The 26,031-nt window shown below is 39.6% G+C and overlaps 2 protein-coding genes across 8 annotated transcripts in view; one reads left to right on the forward strand and one right to left on the reverse strand.

Annotated features, from left to right (window-relative positions):
- Positions 1 to 3,863, forward strand: part of SLC39A8 (solute carrier family 39 member 8) — a 114,957-nt gene extending 111,094 nt beyond the window's left edge. Inside the window, exon 13 of the transcript XR_006167541.1 lies at positions 46 to 3,863. The gene's annotated coding sequence lies outside the window, so the exon portion shown is untranslated. The remainder of the gene's footprint in view (positions 1 to 45) is intronic.
- The window catches only part of BANK1 (B cell scaffold protein with ankyrin repeats 1), a 131,368-nt gene that overhangs the window by 27,264 nt on the left and 78,073 nt on the right, over positions 1 to 26,031 (reverse strand). The window lies entirely within an intron of this gene.

A 26,031-nucleotide genomic window follows, 5' to 3' on the forward strand; every position in this document is an offset into this window, starting at 1 on the left:
GTCTGAGACACTAACAGTCTGCTTTTCCACTTTGCTTGTCCCCAGGGATGCTCAGCAAGTGTATCAGAACCTCTCTGTGACCTGGACCTCTGGGCAAGACTATGCACTGCTGGTAAACAAGAAGCATTTTTTCCCATTTCCCTTTGGCTTCGTTTCTCTAAATGAAATTGCAGATAAACTTGTGCCTTTCCAGTTTGTTAACACGTACCAATCACTACTGATGAGTATTTGCAATTCTGGAAAAGGAAGATAGCATAAGCAACCTAAGTCTCTATTTTTGAGAAAAACAAATTCTAGTATGATCATGTGAAGTTCTCTACTCCCATAGAAAGGAATGGTTTTCATCTACTCTACGCCTCTATACTGCGAGGTGGAATATCTTATATAAATAAGTTGCAGAGAATCTATTTTCCTAATTAAGAGAGCTGTTAAATAATTTCACCACCTTTTCCAGTGACTTTCTGACCTGGAATGGAAACCTTATTGATCTCTTCAAAAATGGTATCCACAGAAAACTAGGACCATGGGAAAAGCCCAGCAGGTCTTCCCTCAAAGTTTACTTTCATGAGTGCTCACATTCTGTGTCCTATGTTGGTTTTTCTGATCTCAGGAGCACAACTACATTTTCGTAAATGATCCCATCAGTTTTGTTTCGTTACTGAATCATTTGTTGGTTTTGACTGTAAGGGGTTTATTTGAAAACTCAGTTTACTTTTTTATCTAATGTTAAAGCATAGTCATAATATATTTCTCACCCCTACGTTGCTTCCAAGTGTCTTCCACACAGCCAACTCTGCATTTTAATGTTAGCTGTTTTTGGATGGGTGACACATCACATTTCGTTTAGACAGGACTAAAATCTGCAGAAGGAGGATTGGGTTCCAACTAAGTCCTAGTAGAATTATAATTTTAAGGCTAACTTTACGGAGCATTTCACAGTAGTTTCTGATGGACAAGTACTGTTGATAAAGACGACAAATTTATCTTCTAGAAAGAGCACAACACCAAGATCAGCATGGAGAGCCCTTCCCAGAGACAGGGCTGTCCTTCTGGCCTATGTGCATAACATGGCCAATTCTGTGCCAGCTGCTGCAAAATTCAGCAGCAACAATAAAAACATTGCTTTCCTCTGCTATCAGGTATTAGGTGACATACTTGAGAGGTTATTTATTTCCATAGGAGGCATCACCTGTGCTCTGAAGGCTATTAAATAGAGGGCTTCAATGCATTTCCAGATGACGCAGATGCAGATCTCTCAGTCAGAAACTGCAGAGGTGGGAATTGTGTGCATCTTTTAGCAAACCACAATCATGGCTACTGCATTCTCTGACTGGAAGTGAAAGAGGAGTAAAAAGGATGGAAATTGGCTAACTCCTCTCAGAACCTCAAGAGAGAAGAAATTGCTTTCTTCAGTTGGGTATTTCTTCCATTTCTCTGTCATGGACTTAACAGACTTGTTTTCAGAGCCGTATTCTTGCTTTTAGGATGGAAAAGCTGGAAAGAAACACAGCAGCTGGACATTTCCCCAGGCCTGGGTGATGTTCTCATAGCACACCTCAGACCCCCAGCCCCACCTGCGTAGTCCCCAGCAGCAAGTGAAGTAGAAAGTACCATAACCACATTGCCATTTGGCAGCCATCTTCACAGCTATTCTTCCTGCTGTCTCACTCTCAGCATAGTCCAGCCAAGACAATGCCCTCTATCACTGGATCTGTCACAGCTTTCCGGAATGCAAAGAGAGAGAAGAGAACCAGATATGCTCTAGCAGATCTTTTTCATTTGCACCCTCAGTACTTTCTGAAACATAGGCAGACAGTTGGGAAAACACTTTCATTCATTTCTATCTATACCCCTGAGCTACAACCTAGTGACCAACCACTCTGATTATCAAAATTTTCTGACTCTCAAGTTTGCATATTATCTACACATTCTACAATGTTAAATATTCATCAAAGCACTGGGAGTGTTTTAAGTATTTATTGCTTCTTTTTCTCAGGGCTCTGTATGAGCACCTGGAGAAAAGACTGAAGAAGCCAACTTCATAAATGATTGCATGCATCAGGACAGAACCAACGCTGCTGTTCATTATCTTCATTAATGTTACACACTTGCACTACTCTATTGCCTTGCTTGATAACTCAAGCTTGCAAAAAAATCCTGATGATGGGACAATGCAGATTTCTCTAAAGCATAAGCTTGGTGAAACTAATTCAATACAGTCACAAAGATAAAAAAGAAAAAAATCCACTTGGGAATAATCTGGTTTCAAAGCACTAGTTCTGCTGGGCAGGTGGGAAGAGAGGGGGTGGAGAGCAATTCTGCTGCACATGTTCTGCCATGAAATGCTGAAACAGAACGTGGTTTTACAGCAGCGTGGGCTGAGAAGGCTGGGGCTGGATCCAGCCCTTGAAACACTTGAACTCGACCTTCTGACCTCAGCAAGATTTGTCTTAGAGAAAGAACAGCACACATTATCCTGACAGCCAAGAAGGTTGCTTTCTCCTGCTAGCTCTCCAACTGCTGGAACAAGCTGCTCAGCAGCGATGAACCCAGCCTTCTCAAGGAGTGAGGCTGAGCCATCCCTGATGCACTTGGGGTTGCTGTGCACAGGGAGGCCCTGGGCTCCCTTCTCCATTTCACCAGGGATGCAGGAGCAGGCAGGCCCTGGTGTGTAAGAGCAGCACAGTGCAGAGGCACATCTCAGGCTGTGCTCAGGACAACACAGAAAATGCAGCAGTGTTGAGACCTCTTAAAGATGACCCTTATCCTCAGCAGTACAATTTTCTTTTGAAGGCATTTTCCTGTTGCTTAAGACTGCAGAACCATCTTTCCCTGAGCACAGATTTCTCTTTTTAAGACATGCATGTGTATAATTTATTTACGCCTATGGATTTCAGTTTCACTGGCCAGTTTCCTGCTTTACTCAGCTCACATCAAGAGTACCACAATCTTACAGACCACCATATTTAACTGCTTACAAAACTCTTCTTAAAAAATGAAAAAAACCCCAACCCTATACTAAATTAGGTAGGTAAGAAATTATGACAACAGAATGACAGTAAAAATAATATTGTGATATTTACAGCAATTAATAAAATTCCTTCTGCATACACTTTGCCAGAAGTTCCAACAGCTGCCTTATCTTCTCCAATAGTAGAAGATAATGAAGTGTTAGAACCTCATGCCAATGTGCTCGAGGCATATTAAGGCACATAACTATCAAAGATGCACAATTATACGGAATAAAAGAAATGAGATATGAAACACTCCACTGCCAAAATGTAATGATTTTGGGATCAATTTGAAGTACATGTATGACTCAGACGATCTGCAGCCTATTAGGAAAACAAACAAAACTGAAACATCAATGGATACCCAACTTTTGGTTCAGCTGTTTTAACACGAGCAAAAGAACTGCATCATTTGAAGTAATCTATCATAATCTTGTGTAATAGTCTTTTGGACTCTTGTACTAAACAATTTCATTTGCATGTCTGCCTTTAAGTTTATCACAAGCAGATTTACCGCACCATGTATCAGCCAGCTAACATTCCTGAGTTGATCCTTATTTGCATCTTTATTTCATCTAACTTCACACTTTACCCGTATGCCTGTCTATCAATCTTTCTGAAACTTCTGAAACTGAATTTCTGGAGAGGAAAAAAAAAAAAAAAAAAAAAAAAAAAAAGCAGCTCTGCCTTTGAACCATTTCATCACCATGGAGGAACAGCCAATAGACAACACCACCAGGCTAAGTAAAAGTGCAGTGTGTGTGTCAGTAACTGCATATCTTTCTGTGTTTCAAATGTCCATTTATTTTTACAGAGCCTTCAAAAGAGCACAGATTTGAGAGAAAAACATTACTGCAGAAAGGAAAAAGTGTGCGGGGGGTGGGGGGGGGGGAAAAATCTTAATCACTAAACTTCATTTACTGCTTTATACAAAAATGCTTTTTTTCAACCAGATCACTGCATTCTCCACTGGAAGAACTTGTGCCCACTTTCTCTTTCCTAAGCATTCTGTTGTTCTCAAACTACTGAATACCAAGGGATTTTTCTTCTGAGCATTCAAAAATAAAATTTCTCCTCAGACTCATTTTAGCTCATTTCTCCTTTAACAACAATTCTTGTTCCTTCACTTTTCACACACCCACACGACTCTCTGAAAGACTTTCAAATCTCATAGAGTACTGATTCTACTGAACAAAATATCCACTGCCATTTGACAGGCTGTGTAATCAATGCAAGCTCCACAAAAGCACTCCCATCTCACCAACAGGTTAATTTTTCAATCTAGCAGAATACATTTTTTTCCTGCTTTTCTTAATTATTTTTCTGGGAAAAATAATAACCATTCTCCAGAGAGCTTCTCTTTCACTTGATGACAATTATTCTGTTTGAACTTTTAGAGTAGTTACTAAATTACTGCTCCCTTAACAGACTATGGGGTAGCAGAGAGTAGGTGGAAGGCTCATTAAGTACAATGGATTGTGTAGGCTGTGAGAAAAAGAACCCTTTCTATAAGGATTCCCCCCAGGAATGTGAATATTTTGTGTAAGTATGAATGCATTGGACCTGGCTAGGATGGAGTTAACTCTTTTCATAGTATGCTGCTGCGTTTTAGATTTGATTTAGTTAATGTTATGCTCACCAATAAAAATGGGGGGAGGAAGAAGAGGGTGGGCTTTCTAGCTTACAAGGTGGATGCTGTTTGGAGATAGGCTGGGCTTCAGAATGCCTGTGGGAGGTGGTGAACGACTTCCTTTGCTTTGCTTGTATTTTTTTTCCCCTCTTTCCTTTACCTACTAAGCTGTATGAATTTTGATCTATGAGTTCTCTCGCATTTGCTCCTCCTGCTCTCTCTCATCCCACTACAGGCAGGGCAGAGGTGTGTGAGTGAGTGGCTGTGTGGGCACTTAGCTGCTGACTACAGTCAACCCACCATATCAGACAAGTATAACCCTCTAAAAAGGGACATATGTGGCATAACCTTTATTTCTAAAGCTTTTCAGGCTATGTCAGTATCAGTAGCAACCACCACGCAACGAATGCTTCCTTCTGTCAGCTCGTGACAGTTCTCCAGAAGCTGCTGTCCAGCTGAACGCAACCCTGGCATGGCTTCATCTGGGCCTCTCACACCTCCCCAATTCACACCTGCGATGGAACAAAAAAAACGCTCTATTTGCTCAGCTAAAAAGAGTCAGCTGCAGTGCCTGACTAACACAGAGTAACAGAAGAGTTTTAGAACTTATACCTATTTATTCCTGCATTCATCTAGTTTGCACATGCACAAAAATTTTATCTGCAAAGGAAGAAAATGGTCTCTGGCTCTGAAGAGCTCTTTGATTCTCTTATTCAACTATAATATGAAAATATGAGAATGTTGGCTTTGTAAAGCATATTTTTTACATGACCGTAATATCAATAAGGGCTGCAAAATTCTTCAGGGGTACAGTAGCTAAACAATGGTATCTGAGATGGAAACCAGACAGTGAAAGAGAAGACTTGCAGAAAAGTTAATGTTGGCACAACTGAAGAGCTTATGCTTAAAAAGGAAGAGGAAATATCTTACGTTTTGTAAGTTTTTGGACCAGTGACTATTTGGAAGGTAAGGACAAGGACAGGGAATGCTTTGAGCAAATAAACAAGCATACAGCCCGTGAGTCTTCCAACCCCCTTCCAATACAATGAGGATGAACACAGTTTGATGGAGAAGAGCATACACAGTACTTCAAGATGTTGCGTTTCAAAACCCTGTGCTCAAGATTTTTTAAAAGCATCTTATTCACTGGAGTCAAATGCAGTCGTGCCTATGCTACTATCAGAACATCTATGATTTATCTAGCTCTACAGCAACAGTAAATTATTCCCCATACCCTGTTTTGTATTCTAAATATAGACACAGTGTTGCTCTACAATGTTAAGCAGATTATGTACTTTATATCAAATTTTGGAGATATTTTATATTTTTTGGAGAAAAATTTTGGAGGCTGATAAAGTCACAGTACAGCTTGTGTTCTGCATTCAAGTAACAGTATATTCTAAGCTCTCTGATGGCTTCTGAGATTTAGCTCTTTCCTCTTGATCCTGCTGTGTTCCTGGAAATCTTTCTTCTTTCATAGAAACCAGCAGGAGTTTTGCTCTGTCTAGCCAACATTATTTTTAGAACTGAATTTAAGAGGAGTGGGATAAAGAGCCTACATCTGTGAAATGCCATGGTATTTCTAGAATAAGTTCCAGAGACATGTGCTATCAATAGTTTTCAGATACAGGCATTTATATTCAGGTTATAAAAAAAATCACCTTTACATTCCCAAACAGTAGCTAAAAGAGGATGAGAAGACTAGTTCAAGTAGCAGTTATCATCTGGACTGCACTCAACTGCATCAATTAAAAGGCTGCTGTCTTTAGGTTGTGTATACACACCAGCAAAAATTATCTACCAAAGCATTTCTTCCATGGCAAAAATATGGGTACAGCATGTGCTAAAATTAGACACTTCATGGGAAACAAAGACAGGAAATAAAGTGAAACACAGTTCTCCCTTCAAAACACATATCATGCAAATTAGACCTCTAGTCAATCAGGTATATTATTAGCCTCAGGAGAACTTTGTTTTCAAAGGCCAACCAAGGTCCTCTCTTAGTTTGCTTAACTCTGTATAGATTAAAACTTGGTGCATATTTTGGCTTTCAGATTCAAATATTAGAAAATTGTTGCTGGTGACTCTGGTTAATTGTTTTAGCTCAGGTACATCACATATAAACTGAAGGACAATGACAGTAGTCAAAGCAATTAAGAGCTAAACAAGAAACAGGCTCTGCTGCACGCTTTATCTCCTCTTTTTGTAAAACACAGATCATAATTATGAACTCTATAAGCAAGTTTTAAGCCAAAAGAGGCAAAAAATCCAGTCTATCTCAGGTCAGTTTTGCATAAGTATGCAAGCAATATGAAGTTCATCTTCATGACTTTTTTTTTTCCTTAAAGATGACACTGACAACAAAACAAATTTCACTGATTTGCAGTGAGAAGCAGGAGTAACACTACTTCACTTAAATGCTTCTAGAGAGAGAAACTCCTGATGTTAGAACAAAAGTTACACAATACAATACATGAGTTCACCAACAACAGGACTGAAAGAAGTAGGTCAGTTTGTCCTGGTCTTGTGGTTGTTTCCTTCTGCCTGCTCCCATATCTTAAGGAATGCATCTAGTTGTCTCTGCTGTATGAACAGCCACAAACCAGTGTGCAGCCACTTTGATACTCCTCACAGAGCTGAGGGATGCGACCTGTACCAGGGGCCAGTTGTAGTTAGACTCTCATGACCTCTTGGAATATATGAAGTGATGCACTGTTTCTCTTGTTCCTGACTGCCAACAATTGTAATGCTACTTTTCATATAAAATCCATTAGAATTTAAATACACCTGTTACATGCATTATTGCTTGCCCTCTGAATTTTGTATGAGCAAATAAGGGTTGAACAGTCTAACGTTGAATTATCTGCTATATACCATAAGATCTGCCATTGCTGAAGAAAGGTTAAACACACAGGACTGTTCCACATGATTGTGAAATAAACGCAGCCTCTGACTGATGGCTGAAATAAATCAAATGCTCCTAGAAGGGAGCAATTGGCTACCTGCTAAAAGTTATAAAATTCACCTTTTATGGCATGATGTGCATTGAGGCCTGTTCTGCTTTGAGAGAGCAAGAGAGAAGTAAAGACAAATTATAACTAAGATACAGATATATATAATTTCTATAAAAAAATCTAATACTACTTTTTCATTTGGCGGGGAACCAATCAAATGGATAATCAGCCTTCTTTTATGCTAATGACATCAGTACTAGAAAATGCTTAGCAAGCACAGCTCACAAAAGATGTTTTTGACAGTCATTTTAAAGGCAGCTGTTACTAGATTAGAACTTGATATGAATATGGATTTCAAACATAACATTTTCAATGAGCACTTTCAGTTCTCAAGACCAGAAAGGAGTAAAGAACAAAATAAAAGCAGAGGAGGACGGAGCCTAGGAAGTGAGAGAAAAAAGAGAAAGCGGCTTGTATCTGTTGCTCAGCACATGGCTTCCTACAGCACCGTGTTCTTACTTAATAGCAGTAGTGTTAAGACTGCTGCAATTAACTTTGCTGTCACTTACATTTTTCTAATTCACAGTCAGGATGCAGAAGCTAAGTTACTCAGCTTTTAATTCAGAGCAGTGGGCCAAATTTTTCGTTTGGCAGATATACCTGCTGCATTAGAGTAAAACATGCTAATGAACCTGGGATGCAGTACATTAGCGGATTGTTTTTTCCACTCCCATCTCTTTCCCAGACACGTTGCAGCCACTACCATCAATAATACAACACTATATGACAGAAGAGCAGTATGAGCAAATAAGGATATTGCAGCTAAAAGCAAGTGGGTTCTACCTTATCACATTAGTTGTTTTTTTAAGGGAATTTTGTTTTTTCCTAACAGCAGATACAGTTGTGAGTTTGTTCATTTGTTTTTTAAAATTAAATATTTCCCACCTCCTTTCCATTTTTTCTCTTCCTTCTGAACACCAGAGTGTAAAGGCTCGGTATCTTTACAAGAGCTGAGGAGCTGGAAGGTCCTCAGCAGCAGAGAAGAAAGAGGAGAGAAACAGCAACAGTTGGTCAGGAATCCTGTGTTATTTTTTTCCCTGAGGCCTCCACCAGTCATCTTGTAGCAGCTGCACCACGTGCCTGCAGGATAACACTCTTGGGTGTTAATACTTTACATGAAACTCTAAAGCATAAAACTCTAAAGTGTGTGTGTGTGTGTGTGTGTGGGTGTGTGTGAAAATACATCTAGGAAGGCAGGGAGAATTATTGAACCCAAAGGTCTATAAAATGCACCTATAAAAACTGCTCTACAAGTTCCTGGCAAATGGACTCTACCACAGCCACCAAGGTCAGTCATCACAAGAGGCCTCCTATTAGACATGGCAATCCTGGCAAGCAACAATAACTAAGCAAGGCAGAGATGGTACTGTATTGACTTTCCCCACAGTACTCTGGTATTGTTTTTCATTGGACTGCTGAATGTCTTTGCCTAGTCTTCTTGTTTCTCTGTCACAGTGCGAGTTCCCCTTTTATGAAAACCTAATATTGCGTATAAGCTCTGACACAATTTCTTTGATGGGCTGCTCTTGCTATTCATGTTTCACTGAAGAAAATCAAAATATATGCAACTTCACATAGCAGCACATGCTGAAAAAGTTTAGAAGTGGAGGTTGGAAGCTATTTTCAAATAATCACTAATACTGAAGAGAGGAAATTTATTGTCACATCAGGCAACTGTGGATCATTGAAAGATAGAACTCTGCTGATGAAACAGGAATGGATGACAAAGGAAACCTTAAAATCAAATACATTTTTAAATTCAAAAGCTTTAGAAGACACCATTAAGAAAAGACAATGCTATTGCAGAGAAATTGTGGTGTGAAGAAGATGAAGAACACCATAACCTAATTGTATTACATATGGGTACTTCCATTCCTGCCTACTGTACTTGAAGGGTTAATCTCCCCATAACTACCAGACAAACCATTGTGCTGTTGAGTGCTGTAGAGCCCCAAAATACCAAAAAACGTCCTAAGCATACCTGGGGCAAGAGAGATACATGACCAATATTAAAAATATTCAAACACTCCAACTCTTAGCATTCTGCACAATTTCTAGCCTCAGAATCTAGGTAGATAGGGTAGACTGATAAAAGAGCTAAAGATTTGGAAGACCAACAAGGATATTGGGGTTCAAGACATGAATTCATCAACTTACTACATTTTGGAACACTATAGCTAAATCACTGAAAACTTGCACAGGAAGAGATACCATCAGATCATGGGTCTTACTGAGTATGGCAGATACACATACAGCTTCACCACTTGGCTGTGCCTGCAGTTCAGTGTCCTGTGGGTTACTTGTTGTCAGTGTCTCCTACCCATGTGGTTACAGACTACTGTGTTCATATTTAGGAGCTCAAGTTTAATAAATGAAGAACAGTTCACGAGTACTAAGACGACCCCAACTGATTTCATTATTTCTTCACCTCTGATTCAGATGGGATGGCTTCCCTTGAACACAGCAGATTCTGCAGTCATGGAAGCGCCCTGTGTAACTGACATGATGAAAATACTGATGGAATATGAGCAGTACCTAAATTTTCCAGCAAAAAGGCAGATGAGTAAATTTTTGACACTTCACTAAAAACATTTCACTAATGATGATGGTGGTTTGGCACATCAGGAAGGAAGGATAAAATAACTGAAACACAAGCATTTTTTCTTGCTTTTGATCTTCTTCCTAAGATCTGTCTGAGACTGATAACCTGACATGTGCTGCCAGAAAGCAAATCATGAAACTGGAGTCATAGCTGAGAGGATGCAGACCTCACATCATTTTCCTTCTCCATACAAGGATAAAGTAGAAAGAAGTAATGAAAGAACCATACCTCTTTCCCATGAAGTTCAACTACGCAGTTCTGAAAACTATGGGGTCCTCTGTGCCCTAGATTTGTCTTTCAAGTGAGTGAGCAGAGAAGAGGCAATAAAAAGCTTAAGGGAAGACAGTAAGAACAGATGAATACAGACTACCAAACTTCCCCTGTAATATCAACTGATTAAACACAAGAGACTGAACTGAGGTTTCATACTTCAGCAGTCTTCCAGTGTAGAAACTCAGTGTAGTTATTTGTTGACTCAAAATCTTAAAAGATGAATGATAACCTTATTTCTGTGACAAACCATTGCTGTTTCTAAGGGAAGGCAGGCTTAGTACTTGAAGTACTAAGCTAAAGTACTAAAGTACTTACAGATGCTTTTATATCATAGCAGATCAAAGGAGTTATAAAGTTGACACAACAGACTTTTTTTTTTAGGGGAAAGAAAGGCTACTTGAAGAGAATATTTCAAAGAAATATTATGTTTTTCATTGCAGCCCATGTCCACATGGTGAAACAGTGACCACTACTGTTCATCCCAATTTAGGTTCAGGAACAGCTTCCACACACATTTTTGTTTTTCACTCTGTTTCGCAGTACGTTTGTCTGTTTAACCACTCAAGACATTTAGATTTCTTTTTCTGTTGGCGGTTTAAACATCTGATTGCCACATATAACAGAAGACTGCAACTACTCCAGTTTAGGGGAAAAAAAAGTTCAGCCTTCACATAGGTTTTACTACGAAAGAAAAACAAATATAAATCCATGCAAAATAGAGCTTTGAAAAATCCTGAAGTACAAGCACAGAAAGAGCTCCTTCAGAGAATCCTGCACCTCCAGCCAGCTTACAGAACTTGACCTTGAATCCTCGATGCAGGAGCATGCAACCCAAGCTACCAGCCAGGTTCTTTGCCATGCTAACTTCAAGCCCAAACTTTGCATGCAGCAGATTAAAACTCAAACAAGTAAAGAAGAGAAACTTATTAAGATCAACAAAGAGAAATTCTATGGAACAAGCTCTCTCTTCTCATGTTTAATACTTTGCAGGTCTCCCATCTAAACAATTTACCAGAAGATCAGTCACCAGACTAGATTTTCAGACAATGTCCTTTGCAGCCAGTACAGAAAAACTGGTCAAAGAAATTACATTTATGCACCTTTTGTTTCACAAAGCAGCTATAAACAGTGCAGGAATGCATTATGTTTTCCATTGTGGCTTTCTGTCAAATTAATCCACGTGAGCACAAGTATCATAGTTTATAAAACTGTTCTTTTTAAGACATACTCTGAAATAACATGCTGTGTGTTCTAAAACAGTGTAATTGCAGCAGTTCATCTAAATTAGCACATCTAGTGGAAAACCTGAGTCACCCCCAAATCTTCCCATACTATATATGCAAACAGGCTTTCACTGAATTGCAAGACAAATGAATCTAGCAGCCTAATTCTCTTCTATTTACAGTAGTAAACATGTCATAGTTATGAACCGTTCAGTGTTTAAGTGCAGAACTCAATACTTCAAAAGCATTTTCAAAAAAGTGAACATACCACAAAATTTAAGTACAGGTAATCCATACACATGCACTTAAAAGCAAAAACAAAAACAAAACAAAACCAAACAAACAAAAAAACACCTTGTCAAGATTGCTTTTAACTTTGCATTTGTAAAGAAACAGGGAAAACCTCGCATTTTGAAATCCCATGCCATTTTCTTTTTAACTACAATTTCTTGAATGCAAAATGCTATCACTTTGAGATCAGAATAACTGCTGTAGAAAGATACGGAAGTGTTTGAACAGAAATGGAAAAAATCTTCATTCTCGCTGAAAAGCAGTGTGCTTACATCCATCAAGGAGGTTAAGCAGAGAGAGATTTGAAATGATGGTTTTATACTTGATCACTGTACCTTTATTCACACAACACTGCCACTTGAACAGAACAGTTGGCCTACATGGAAAGACTTTCCAGATGTAAAATTATTAAAGCATGAAGTATTGTCATTTTTGACTCCTCTTTAGGCAAAAGAGATGACTCTCCTAACACAAATCCAGAAAATAAGTTAATGTTCTTCACATGAAAGAGGGTTTTGTATGTACGCACAATTTATGAAATCACTTAGGATTTGTGGCTGAAGGTGAATACTTGTTAGAATACAAGCAGTTCTTCACAAATGTAGCAATTTCTTAAAAATCAGTGGAGCAGCACAATTTGCCTCCACTCTGCAACACTTAGCAGACCCATCTGAGGACAAGTCTTTCATCTCTTCTGTGAGGTTCACAAAGAAAAAGCAATTGAGAGTATCTGGGAAACAATGACTCTTGTAAAACACCTGGAAACAACAGGAATGAAAAGATCAAGGGAAATGCGCAGCGGTGCACAGGCAAGGGGGTAACTTCCCACTAAGAGAAGTATACAAGCCAGATACTATCTCCACAAGGTGCTGTATGGCCTGGATTACATCCTGCTTGCTGAATAACCTCATCTCTGCTTTGGTGTTCTACAACACTTATACTGCTTGGTTTCACTTTTCTCAGATCTCTGTTCCTTTCTCTAGTGCTCTAGCTGGGTAGAGACTGGTTACTACAACTTCCCATGAGTGCTAACCCCTTCACCTGGGGGACTGTTCCATCACCCTGAAGTGATTCAAGTGCCACCAGCTGATCCGTTGCCTAGTTACTATTGCTGTGTGTTTCAGACTCAAAAATGATCTGTCCGGGGCAATAGCCAACTTCCTGTAAAAATATCTCACTATTTAAATAAATACATTTAATCGTACTGAGTGACCTCTCATTTTCACTTTCAGGCACTGCAAAAACTCTCCCTCTTCTCTCCAGGACATTCTATAATAATACAGGCATAGAGGCTGCAAAGAAATAAACCACGCACCACTTTCCAGTGGGGTGCGTGGCTTGATGCAAACTTAGTTCCCAGTACACATGAGAAGTCCCATAATGCATAAAACCTGAAGAAAAAGCATTCTAATAGCACCTGACAAAGACGGAGAACACGTTTGAAATATTAGGTTTTGTTTTACATGGTGCTAATATGGCAGCTCTTTGCTGCATTGAAGTACAGAAATCTACCTGGAACATACTAACACTGTGCTGCTAGGTGATCACAGAATCACAGAATTGTAGGGGTTGGAAGGGACCTCCAGAGATCATCGAGTCCAACCCCCCTGCCAAAGCAGGTTCCCTACAGCAGGTCGCACAGGTAGGCATCCAGGCAGGTCTTGAACATCTCCAGAGAAGGAGACTCCACCACCTCCCTGGGCAGCCTGTTCCAGTGCTCCGTCACCTCACTGTAAAGAAGTTCTTGCGCACATTTGTGCAGAACTTCCTATGCTGCAGTTTCCGGCCGTTTCCCCTTGTCCTGTCTCCACTCACCACTGAAAAGAGTCCGGCCTCGCCATTCTGCCCCCCGCACCTTAGATATTTATAGACCTGGATCAGGTCCCCTCTCAGTCTTCTTTTCTCAAGGCTGAACAGACCCAGTTCACTCAGCCTTTCCTCATAGGAGAGATGCTCCAGGCCCTTCACCATCTTTGTGGCCCTCCGCTGGACTCTTTCCAAGAGATCCCTGTTTTTTTGTACAGGGGAGCCCAGAACTGCACACAGTACTCCAGATGAGGCCTCACCAGGGCAGAGTAGAGGGGGAGGATCACCTCCCTCGACCTGCTGGCCGTGCTCTCTTTAATGCATCCCAGGATGCCATTGGCCCTCTTGACCACAAGGGCACACTGCTGGCTCATGGCCAACCTGTCGTCCACCAGGAATGAGTGATGTATGAATGTGTTCCATTGTTTCCATCAGAACTCAAATCCATTATAATTTTACACAGAACCTCTCAAATTTCCTCAGATCTGACCTCTTTCCACCTCCCCCAAAACCTGAAGTTACAGGCTTAATTCATATATTTCAGTTGTTAGTCTTAAGCCACACTAATTCCCCCAGCTTCAGCTGAATTACTCTAGGCTCCCTAAGCATCCACAAATGGAGAATCAAGAAACAGAAAAAATGAGAAAAACTTTCCCCCTTTCTCAATTCCTGTGGGCAAACAACTGTCTACAGTACAAGATTTGATCAGCGCTAGGCTCCAGCCTCAGTCTGTGTTCTTGGGCAGGTTGTTAGTGGTTATAAAATGTGATATAATGCTTCTCAAAATCCTCCATATGTCCCTACCAGCCAGCCATGAATTTCACACATGCCATACAAAATACCGCCTTGCTTTGTTTTTGCATTCCCCAACTACTTTCCAGTCAGAACAGTGTTGGCCATTAACACTAAGATAGTTTATGTTGCAGATATACCACCCTCACAACACACATTCCTCACAAAATTGCTACCTTTTCTCCAACTACGCACATGGAATAACTCATGAAACAAAGACAGAGGGTACTTGTAGGAGACGTACAATAAAGATTTTGCCATAAATCTTGCTTCTGGCCCCAGCTTCCAAATAAGTTAAGGGAAAGACTTCCACTCCTTCAGAAGAAATTTGATGGCACTTCTGTAGCACTGGTAGCTCAATTTTGGAGACAATTTAGGAGGAAATAATGTCAGGACCTTAAATACAAATGTCAATTTATATCAGAAAAATCAAATGAATTTAGCAAGCAGCTGGGCCACAGTAGTTTTGCAAGGTTTAATAATGGGAATACATTCAATGCAAGAGTGAATCATCTCCCACAGCCGTATTTTCATTAGATAGCACTATATTTCTGTATTTTACAGTACAAATGCTTGTAGGATAAAGGTCTACTGACATTGAACAAAAGCATGGAAACTCTGGCTTCAAGACAGTAAAAAAAATCTAGCTGATAGAAATTCACAAAAGCAAATTAAAATAGTTAGATAGATGGAAGCACACAGAATAAGCTTAGCCAGGAAATTGTTCTGAGATTGCTGTTGTAGAGGCAGCTTTTGTGCTGGAAAAAAGTTTTTATCATCTGATTAAACTGTTGCCAATGACCACAGAATGGATCGACAGAAAGCACGACTGCTTCCTTCCCATGTTTCTCACCACATAGCCTTCCAGACACCCTACCTGGGAACACAGACCAAGAGACATCTGCAACATGTCTACCCTGTTCTGTAAATACAGCCTGTATGTTTGTTCCTGCATCTGCCCCGTTAGAGAATCTCATGTTAAAGGTCCCATATTTGACACTGATGTCTTTACACTGGGAAAAGAATCAGGCCCACAAAACTGATCTATTGCCCACAAGGGAGGGGCCACAAGGCACTGTGTTCTGCACACCTGTAACTGACGTAAGCAGGAGCTGTGTGCCAGACTGGAACTCAGCACAAGGCCAGGATGTGTTTCCCTACCAAATGTAGTCAAGATACTCAGACATCATCATGGCGATCACTTGAAAAAGGGCAATAGGATGACATAAATAATGAAACCTAGCTTACATTGAGAACAAAGACCACTCTCTTTCCAAAACCAATTGCACAAATTCCTTTTTGTATTTATATTGCTTTTATATTAGGGCACTTCACTTGCTTGCATTATATCTGTTGTAGCTGTGTTTCCACACTTCCAAAATCACCTCACTTAGTACTGTGAAGCAATAATGAAATTTCAATAAAACATTAAAAAAAAAAAATAAAAAATCAAGAAATAAAAAACAGTGGTTCTGCAATGGACCTTACAATTGTTATTAATTTTACCCTAAAAGCAGGAACGTAAGGAGTGGTAATATATAAGCCTAAAAAAGAAAGCTCTCTAAGCCATAATTAAAGCTTAGAAATGTGGAATATTTTTGACAGATCTCCTAACATGTATTGCATACTGCGGGGCAGATATTCAAATAATGATTTTGTACCTTGAAATTTATTTCAAGATGATAACTGCCTCATGAGAGTCTAAAGCTTGTATTAAATTGAGAATACTAATGCTGGTCCAGCTTGGCCTTGAAGGTCTCCAGGGACAGGGCTTCCACCACGTCTCTGGGCAACCTGTTGCTCAACATCACTCTCACTGTAAAGTATTTTTTCTTATATCCAACCTAAAGCTCCCCTTTTAGTTTGAAGTCATTTCCCTTTGTCCTATCACCACAGACCCTGCTAAAAGAGTTTGTCTGCTTCTCTCTTGCGGCTCCCTTTTAGATACTGAAAGACTGCTATCTGTTCACCTCACAGCCTTCTCTTCTCCAGGCTGAAGAGCTCCAGCTCTCTCAGCTTGTCCTTGTAGGGAAGGTATTCCATCCTTGGATCATTTGTGTGGCTCTCCTCTGGGTGCACTCCAACAGGTCTCTCTCTCTTCTGTGCTGAGGACTCCACATCTGGAAGCAGTACTCCAGGTGAGGCCTCACCAGCGCAGTCGAGGGGCAGGATCACCTCCCTCACCCTGCTGGCCACAAATCTTTTGATGCAGCCCAGATACGGTTAGCTTTCTGGGCTGTGAGGACACATTGCTGGCTCATGTCCAGCTTCCCATCATCCATCCACCCTAAGACTATTTCAGCAGGGCTGTCCATCTCAGCAGGGCCATCCTCTCATCCACCAGCTTGTGTTAGTAGTGGGGTTTTGCCACGACCCAGGTGCAGACCTTGCACATAGCTCCTGGGCCCACCGCTCAAGCTTGACTAAGTCCTTCTCAAAGGCATTCCACACCTCAGACATGTCCACTGCATGACACAGCTTGGTGTCACCTGCAAACTCGCAGCAGGTGCACTCAACCTCCCTGTCGATGTGCATGTCTTACATTCAGTTTCCAGAAGCTTCTTTTACAGATTTTGACAAGAAAACTCACTTCAGTGCTCTGTACACTTTCTTTTCTGATCTCAGATTTTCACTGTATTCAGTCTATACATCAAACTATATTACATACACAGAATTCCCTTTTAGAAAACATCATGTACCGGGAAGAAAAGCAGCATTCTAGCTGAAGCAAGAGTAGAAATAACTTTTCCTCCCAACGTTCAAAGAAACTGCAAATACTATCTCCAGTATGACATAAAACAGACATTACTGCACTCTTGTTTAACATCCAGAACTTCAAAACCAATGCAAAGTAACTACAGATATGCATCCTGCAGATATGCAGGAGCATCCCTCCTGCTTAGAAACATCTAAATCAGCTCAACTGAGGCTCCTATACAGCACAGTCCCAGCTATGGCCCAATAGTGGAACACTAACATGGTACTCCTGAAGCCAGTGTATGATGAGGTTTGTCTCATTTCCCTAAAATGAAACTGCCTCATTCCTCTAAAAAAGATTACAATCTGAAGAAGAGTAAAATCCAAACAAGGGCAGAAAAACATCAATGCCTGAAACCTACAGGGAAGAATTTGGGGGCTGTTAAAAGAAGAAATGGGAATTATAAGCTCTTCCCTCATTTTGAGCTTAGGAGAGAGGAAATTGTAGCTCCCAGGGTACAATTCTCCAGAATGCTCCAGCTGCCTCTATGGCCGCTTTGACATGAAGTGGAAGCTGTTTTCCACCTCTGTCACGGGCTGAGGTATTTTGTACACTACAGGGTGGTCTACTCCAGGTTTGCATAAAAACTCAAATAAACAACTGTTGAAAAGATAGTAAAGCTTTAGAGGCACATGCATGTGTCAAGCACACATATATCCTTAATGTTCTGTGGTGGCAGGAAGTGTACACTTGCATCCATATTGCTTTGCCACCAACTCTTTAAAATAAAGTACTCCACAATCTGAACAACGTCCCTCTGTTAAATAGCAATTCAAGAGTTACTGGACCCTGTTTCATGCTTTCCCCATTAAAATGCAAATCGCTACCTTGATATAATGAGACTCAAAACGGAATTCTGCAGAAGTAATGGAAATTCACAGAGCTTCTATCATCTACTGATAACAACAACTTCTGCAATTATTCTAATTGCTTTCACCCTTATGATTTATATGCACGCATTTCCTTAAGGAGGAAATAATTTTTAAAATAAGCTCAACAAGAAAGAAATATACTAAAAGATGTGAGCTTAAATTGAGTTTTCTGATCTCAAACAATGAGTTTCATGATAAATTAACAAACAATAAAATAAGTAGCAAAAGGAGATGAAGAATAGAAAGATTCCATCCGAAGAAGGCTCTACTAATCTGTGTCTGACAGTTTAATAAAAATAGCAGACAAGAAGAAACAATGGTAAAGTATAATCACAATAGCTGTAATATAACAAACAATGTCTTTCAAAGGAAGATAATGCTGTGAGTGGAACTTTGTACCAACATTTCTTGAGCAAAAGGCTGACTGCTTATAATGTTATCTCTCACTTCTTGTTCTGGTACGGATGCAAATGAGAAAAGCCACAGATTTTAAAAAAGACAGTAAACCAGCCCCGTTAGAGAACTGATTCAGCACCTGAAGAACACAGCCAGAAACAGTAACCATGGGAAACTGTAAACGTAGAGGTTGTGAATCTACAGCTGTCTCTTATTTTCTCTTCTTTTTAGTTTGAAGAGTGATCACTTTCATAAAGCTAAAACAATGCAAGCAAATTCTGCCAGTAGAGCACATGAAATGCGGCATATCACTGAGTCTGACCTCACTTTTCCACTAAAGCAAGAAAGTTGATGGCCAGTGCTGAATAGGGTTTGATACCAATTCCAGCTGCAGCTCCCATGCAGCCTGATGGGATCCCCATGCGCTGTTCTGTTAGAAAGATACTACCACACACATTAGACACTAATGCTACTTAGTAACTCATCTGGAATCCCAGGGCAAAAAACTGCCTTAAACCTTTTGATTCCATTAGAAAACTATAATGAGCGTACTGGGTCAAATCAGTGATCCATCCAATGTTCCAACAGTCGACATATGGTAACATACCTTTTATTTTCTCTGCGTGAAGAGATTTCCTGAGCCAAATACAGTTTCCCTCTACTTACTAACCTCCACTTTTTTCCTTCCCTAATCCTAATCCCTCCTCTCTTCGACCATAGGGATTCACTTTAAACCTCTGATAGGTTTGCATCAGTCTTGGCCCAAGACTGATAAAGAAACTTTATCTAACTTTACCTATACTTGTTGTTTCTATCATGACTAAAAATTATTTAAAAGATGTTTCAGTGTCCATCTTCTTTTCCAAGAAAAGTTATCACCCTTCTAGCTGATACAAATATTCTGACCTGAAAGTTGTTCCTTTTGTAAGTAAATTGCATCTAGCAACTATCAATCTGTAAATAATAATACAGCTCCCCTACAAGCTCTTCTTGACAGAACTGTCAAATTCTTGACCAAATTTCTATTTTATTCTTCTGAACTTCAAAAAAGTTCAGAGAATCCTTCTGTCTGTTTCTGAATAATAAAATACAAAAATGCAAACAGCACTTTTCAGTTCTATCCACATGACAAATCCTTCTTCAGAAGAAACTATACTGGGACTGGGATTACAAAGTAACCTTTTAGCAGTTGGAAAACCATAGAGTAACTTTAGTCAACATGGCAGTTTTCGGTCACTAAAATTCACCATACTGCAAACTGTCTCATACGCAGTACTAAGCCCATCACTTTATGCCACATGCTCCCACAAAACTTCACTTCTTATTCACTTCCTATTTTAGTATAGTGACATAGGGAAATACAAACAAAACACAACTACTTTAATTGTTTTGCCCTCTCATTCCTTACCTTGAATCTCTATCTTAGCATATTGATGGCAGTTTGTGAAATCAGGGTTTCAAACAAGAAAAGTCTCTGTACTGCTCCTGGCATTACTCAGAGGTCTCAAATCATCATTTCAAAGTTCCTCTACAAATCTTGTGTTACAGACTTCACTTGCTCATATTAACCAGAAAAGAACTCATGGCTTAAACCTAAGTTCTTTATGTCTGATTCTCAGCTATTTATCCACAGGATAAGTCATAAACGATTCCACTGTAGATCAAGAAGTCATAATGCAATCAAAAACACTACTGCTACTAGTACTACCACTACTACTAGTACTACCACTACTACTAGTAGTACTAGTACTCCCAGCACTGTGCTGTCATAAGATAGTGGTTTCTGCTTCTTCACCTTTTGAAGTCTAGAAAACATTAAAACTCCTCAGGCCTGGTTTTCTCCACTAATTAAAAATGAATAAAGCAGAAATATCACTTCCAATGTCATCGTTCATAAGAATTAATGGATTAATACTCTAAGCTTTGTTCTTAATTCTCGAGTTATCTTTGAGGTAAAACACTCAAATCAGGTTTTGTTTTGTTCTTATCAGCTGTCTATCTGTGAAAAGACTAAGATGGTTACAGATTAGCAAACGTGACGTAACTGGGGAAAGCTTTTCAATAACACTATCATCCAGAAAGCTTTTATATTCCAGTCCCATCAAAACAGCTTAGCATGTTCAGAGTTATAGATGCTTCTGCAAACCCACTGCATTCAGCTAGACACGAGTTTATGCATTTTACATGAGTTGTGTTACATTTCAGTAGTCTGTACTGCAGTACTGCAATGAACTCGGGACAGAGAATCTCCGCTGAATCGAGACTCATCATTCTGCAGGATCAAGCATGTTTACAGCTACCAATAAACTAGGTACTATAACCTCATTTAAATGGATACTATTTGTCTTGTTCCAAACATCACAGAACACAGCAACATTCATTTGACCAACAGCCTTCTGCATCAAATCAAGGTTTTTGAACACAAGAAATTAAAACATGCCTGACAGGTTGTAAATGAGCTCAGTGAAAGTTGGCAATCATGTTTTCATTTTCTCACAGTGCTGTCTAAACTTCTGGTATCAGTCTCATCAAATACCTGCCACATCAAGGCCTGCTGTGACCCCTAGACAATGCAAGTGAGCTCTACTATTAATGAACACTGTGGGCAATGCAGCTGCATTTTGCTGCTAGCATGTTTCCAATTTATTTTTCTCCGGAAGTACAGAAAATAATATTAAGTATCATTCCAGTAGAATAGAGCACTGCATTCATTTAGCATTTTGTTGCAAAATCACATCCAGTGAAAATAAATTTCCTATGTTTTGGCCCAGGAGAGCAGATCAACCAGCAAATGGATTTCATGGCTAGGAGTTCCCCGAATTCAAACAAGCAACACCCTGAGGTTTTGCCATTTTTCAATGAAGTTCAGCACTGAAACAAATACACAATGAACTCAGAAACCAACACAAGAAGGGAGGTGAGGGCAAGCATTGTGAGGAGTAGGAAGACTGAAGAGTCTTTTAGAGCCAGAACCCATTCAAAGTAGATTGTTATAAGAAGTATTTGACCACTATCTTTGGTTTTGAAACAAGAAAAATGACTGTGTGTCTTTTCAGACTGGAGTATATTTTTGGGAAAAGTGTAGTGAAGGTATCTTTTAACTGCACAGCATGAAAGTGGTTATGATTCTGAATGTTAATTCCAAATTATTATGCATCCTGGCCTATCAACCTTTCCCACTGCATTATTTCTCAGGAAATTAAATCCATAAGCTATTCCATAAGCTACATCAGAACTGGGAGCAAACTATACAAAGCTTTTCCATTTATTTCACAATTTTTTTGATAGACTTAACAGTCTAAGGGCAAAAATATCATTTCGGGCTGACAGCATAGACAGACACTGTAACCTCAACATCTGATAGGTTTGGCCATCAGAATTCATATCTTGCCTGGAGATGTCAATGCTTGACTTCAAATTTTTATTTCACTTGCCTGGGCCATATGGGAGACTATATCAGATGCAATACAATTGCAAACTTGTTCTGACATAATGCTAGCTTTTAAACACGGTAATTTCACTACCTAGATTTGAAGATGCACTGTATTTGAGCCACTTTGAAGAAAGGAAAAGGTCCAGTGAAAGAAATTTTTGTGAAAATAACTGGGCTAAATTCAGTATTGCTATAAATAATGACAGCAACTGAGTGAAAAATAAGTGTGAGCTGAGCAATTTTGGGCTGACTTAACATTTAGGGAAAGGAAGGAAAAGGGGAGACAAACTGCACTTTTGTGCCCTCAATGCTTGTGACCAAACTTCATGTTTGCATCATTCATTCCATTCAGAGCTTAGAGCTTACGTTCAGTTCTCCACCTATGATACTCTGCATACACATGCTAAATGAAAAATCAGTGCTAGTCGTGGTGCCCTACTGCTGCATTTGTTTTGGCCAAGTCAGATCTAATTATCAACCATAACTTCTATATTAATCATCACTAACCAGTCCCAGTCTTTGATTTCTTTTACTTTCAAGAATAAATTTTGCTCAAATTTGGATTGTGGGATGGTCTCTGCTCTCAAAGGTATTGCTTCTTACATCAGTACTGAGCCTGCAACAGAATGATCCACACATCACAGGAAACAGAGAAAGAAGGAATGAGGAGTGAACTTTCTGGCATGGTCAAACATCAAGCAATGCTTTTTCAGCATTTTCACATAAATGCTTGTGAGAATGCTGAATAACAGGGCATGAGCTCAATGGGCTACTTTTCTCTCGAGCTCAGTCCCGAGGCAATCTGCTCCACCTCTATCATCTCCCTCTTACAAAATTTTCAGAAAGCAAGTATCTTTTAAAGGCAACAACACTTAAATTCCTTTACATCAATACTAAGCCTTTCAGATTAATGAACTGCAAATGGATTTACAAACAAAAATCCACTTTGGTTTTACAGCTACTGCAAAACTCATAAGATCACGCTTACGTATTTACTGGGAATTAAGAAAACTAAGGAAACTACTGTGAACAATCAAAAAAAGACTTCGTATACTGAACAAGCTGAATGCTCCTAGTAAATATACATAATATGGAAATGGATGCAATACATTGTGTACTAGTATTTAACTGCAGTAAGAATCTTGAAATACTCCCTAGTACTGCATTATGACATGACTCAAAACAACATCTTAGACCAAACTGCTGCTGACCAATCTTCCCAACTACACGAGCTGTTGTATATCTCAGTTGCTTGAATTATTTTCTCTACGCTGGTGTCTTAAATATGGTGGTATTACACAATAACAATGTGACAAGCAAGACTCTGCACATAGAAGTGGTTTTAGTAGCAGGACGTTTTCCACACTTTTTTAGCTTTGCCTTTCTTAGGAAAACACTTATCACACTATCAAGGCTAATAATGCATGCTACATTAGTTTTCCTCTGTCACAACTGGTTATGTGCACTGCCTCACTCTTCCCAAGCAGCTAGACACAAAGAAGCATGTCAAAACAGTGATTCCTTCTGCAGATGAGGCTTTTGGGATTTATTCTGATGTGAAAAACTACCACTCTGCACACCGTCAGAAATTAATTCACAATGCTGACATTTCAGATATATCAAAAAAGAAGCTGCATTTCTAACATTACCACCTTGTGACTGGTTTCAGTTTGTAGCTTCATTACACAAGTTCTCAAGATGGTCTATCATCTTAAATTTGCTCTTGTGATGTCAGCATGTCAACTCAAGCTTTTTTTTTTTCTAAAAATTGCACAATAGAATAGATTGCAAAAATAAATATGAAACTTCTAAGTGGTAATTCTGTTGTGAAGTCTAGCTTTCCTAAAATTACATAACATCAGAGAAGCAGAGAACTGCTTCTTAAACAAATATAACACCTTAAGGATTTGTCTTACTACGTAACAACCACAAGAAACACATCTGAGAAAATCCATCTATAGAGAGTACTTACCTTGTAATCACCAAGCTTGTTATTTTGTATAATACTAATTCTTTGGAACATGCCATTGAAAACACTTGTTTGAACATAGGATGAAGTCAAATACCCAAATCTTTCTTTCATCTTCTCATCTAAAATGCAGGTCAAGGGCCTACAGCAATGCAATTAAACTAACAGTAGCAGATATATTAATATTTCATGATAAGAGGAGCAAAAAGAAAATCATGTGAATGACATAGAACCCTTAGAGTTGGAAGGGACCTCTGAAGGCCATGTAGTCTAAGATATACGTGTGCTTCTTAACCTGGGTTGCTCTCCATACAGCTTTGAACTACATTCTACAGACTTCAAATCTTAAACAATCACCCAACAATAAAATAAAAAGGCTAATATCTAAAGAATGTAATTTGAGCAATGGACAAACATCTCAAAGTTACCTTTTCTTGCCCTAAAAGAAATGTGTAGGAGAGACAGATTATGCTTATCAAATCACAGAATCACAGAATCACCCGGGTTGGAAGGGACCTCAAGGATCATGTAGTTCCAACCCCCCTGCCTAGCAGGGCCACCAAACACACACATTCAGATCAGGTTGCCCAGGACCCCGTCCAACCTGGCCTTGAACACGTCCAAGGACGGGGCATCCACAACCTCCCTGGGCAGCCCGTTCCAGGGCCTAACCACTCTCCTTGTAAAGAACTTCCCCCTAACATCCAACCTAAATCTTCCCTCCTTCAACTTGGATCCATTTCCCCTAGTCCTGCTGTTGTCAGCCCTTTTGAAGAGTTTACTCCCCTCCTGGGTGTAGGTTCCCTTCAGGTATTGATAGGCTGCAATGAGGTCACCCCGCAGCCTTCTCTTCTCCAGGCTGAACAAGCCCAACTCCCTCAGCCTGTCCTCATAGGGGAGGTGCTCCAGCCCCCTGATCATCTTAGTCGCCCTCCTCTGGACCCTTTCCAAAATCTCAATGTCTTTCTTGTACTGAGGGCTCCACAGCTGGACACAGTACTCCAGATGGGGCCTCACAAGAGCCGAGTAGAGAGGGACAATCACCTCCCTGTCCCTGCTGACCACCCCTCTCCTGATGGAGCCCAGGATCCCATTTGCCTTTCGAGCTGCCAGAGCGCACTGCTGCGCACAAATATCATCACCTGCCTCTGTATCACTGAACAAATACACTTTTCAAAGGATTAAACACAACACAAAAAATAAACCAACAACATGGTGTTCAAAACAAAAATCTAGGAGGAAGTGTCCTTATTATCCTCACAGATCCCTTAATTCAAGCTACATTACATATGCCAAAGGAATTACGTATAAACAAAGACGACCAAGCCAAAAGGACCTGCAGTCTTAAGGATGTTCTGGAATAAACCCTTGACACAGATTACAAGAAAAGACAGTATGAGTTCTGTAAACAATGAAATTTTAAATTTAGGGCTAACTCATTTAACTATGATTAAAAGTGCTTCACTTTATGTTAGAACATGCTGACAGAAGATTTCAAAATTTCAAAAAGCCAATTTCAGAATTTCAAAAGCCAAGTCTATACTGTACAGCATAAATACTGTTGTTCAAATGTATTTTTATTATCAGAAGTTTCTCTTCACTATTTTCAGTATTTCTTTTCCCATGTTATTTTTGAGACAACAGTACTGGCTTTTTACTGAGATACACTGAGATTACTAGAGAGTTTTGTTTGCACATATAGTCAACTTCATATTTTTTACTGTTAGCAGTTTGCCAGCTTATCTGATGTAAGCAATAAAAACTAAAGGCAGAACAGAAAAAAGAAAGTATTAAATCAATGTAATCAAACTCATCCCTGTGTGTAGAACTATAACATACTGAGAGTTTTTTGTCACTGAACAACAGCAAGTTTTCCAGTGGTCAACTTACTGTTCAGCGCTAGCGTATGAAAAACAGCCAAAAGCCTTCCAAATATACAGAAGAGAAAATTAAAGACAAGC

This window comes from Centrocercus urophasianus, unplaced genomic scaffold (assembly GCF_019232065.1).
Source record: "Centrocercus urophasianus isolate 14NV4802_14NV808 unplaced genomic scaffold, USGS_Curo_1.0 seq_13, whole genome shotgun sequence".
Lineage (NCBI taxonomy): Eukaryota > Metazoa > Chordata > Aves > Galliformes > Phasianidae > Centrocercus > Centrocercus urophasianus.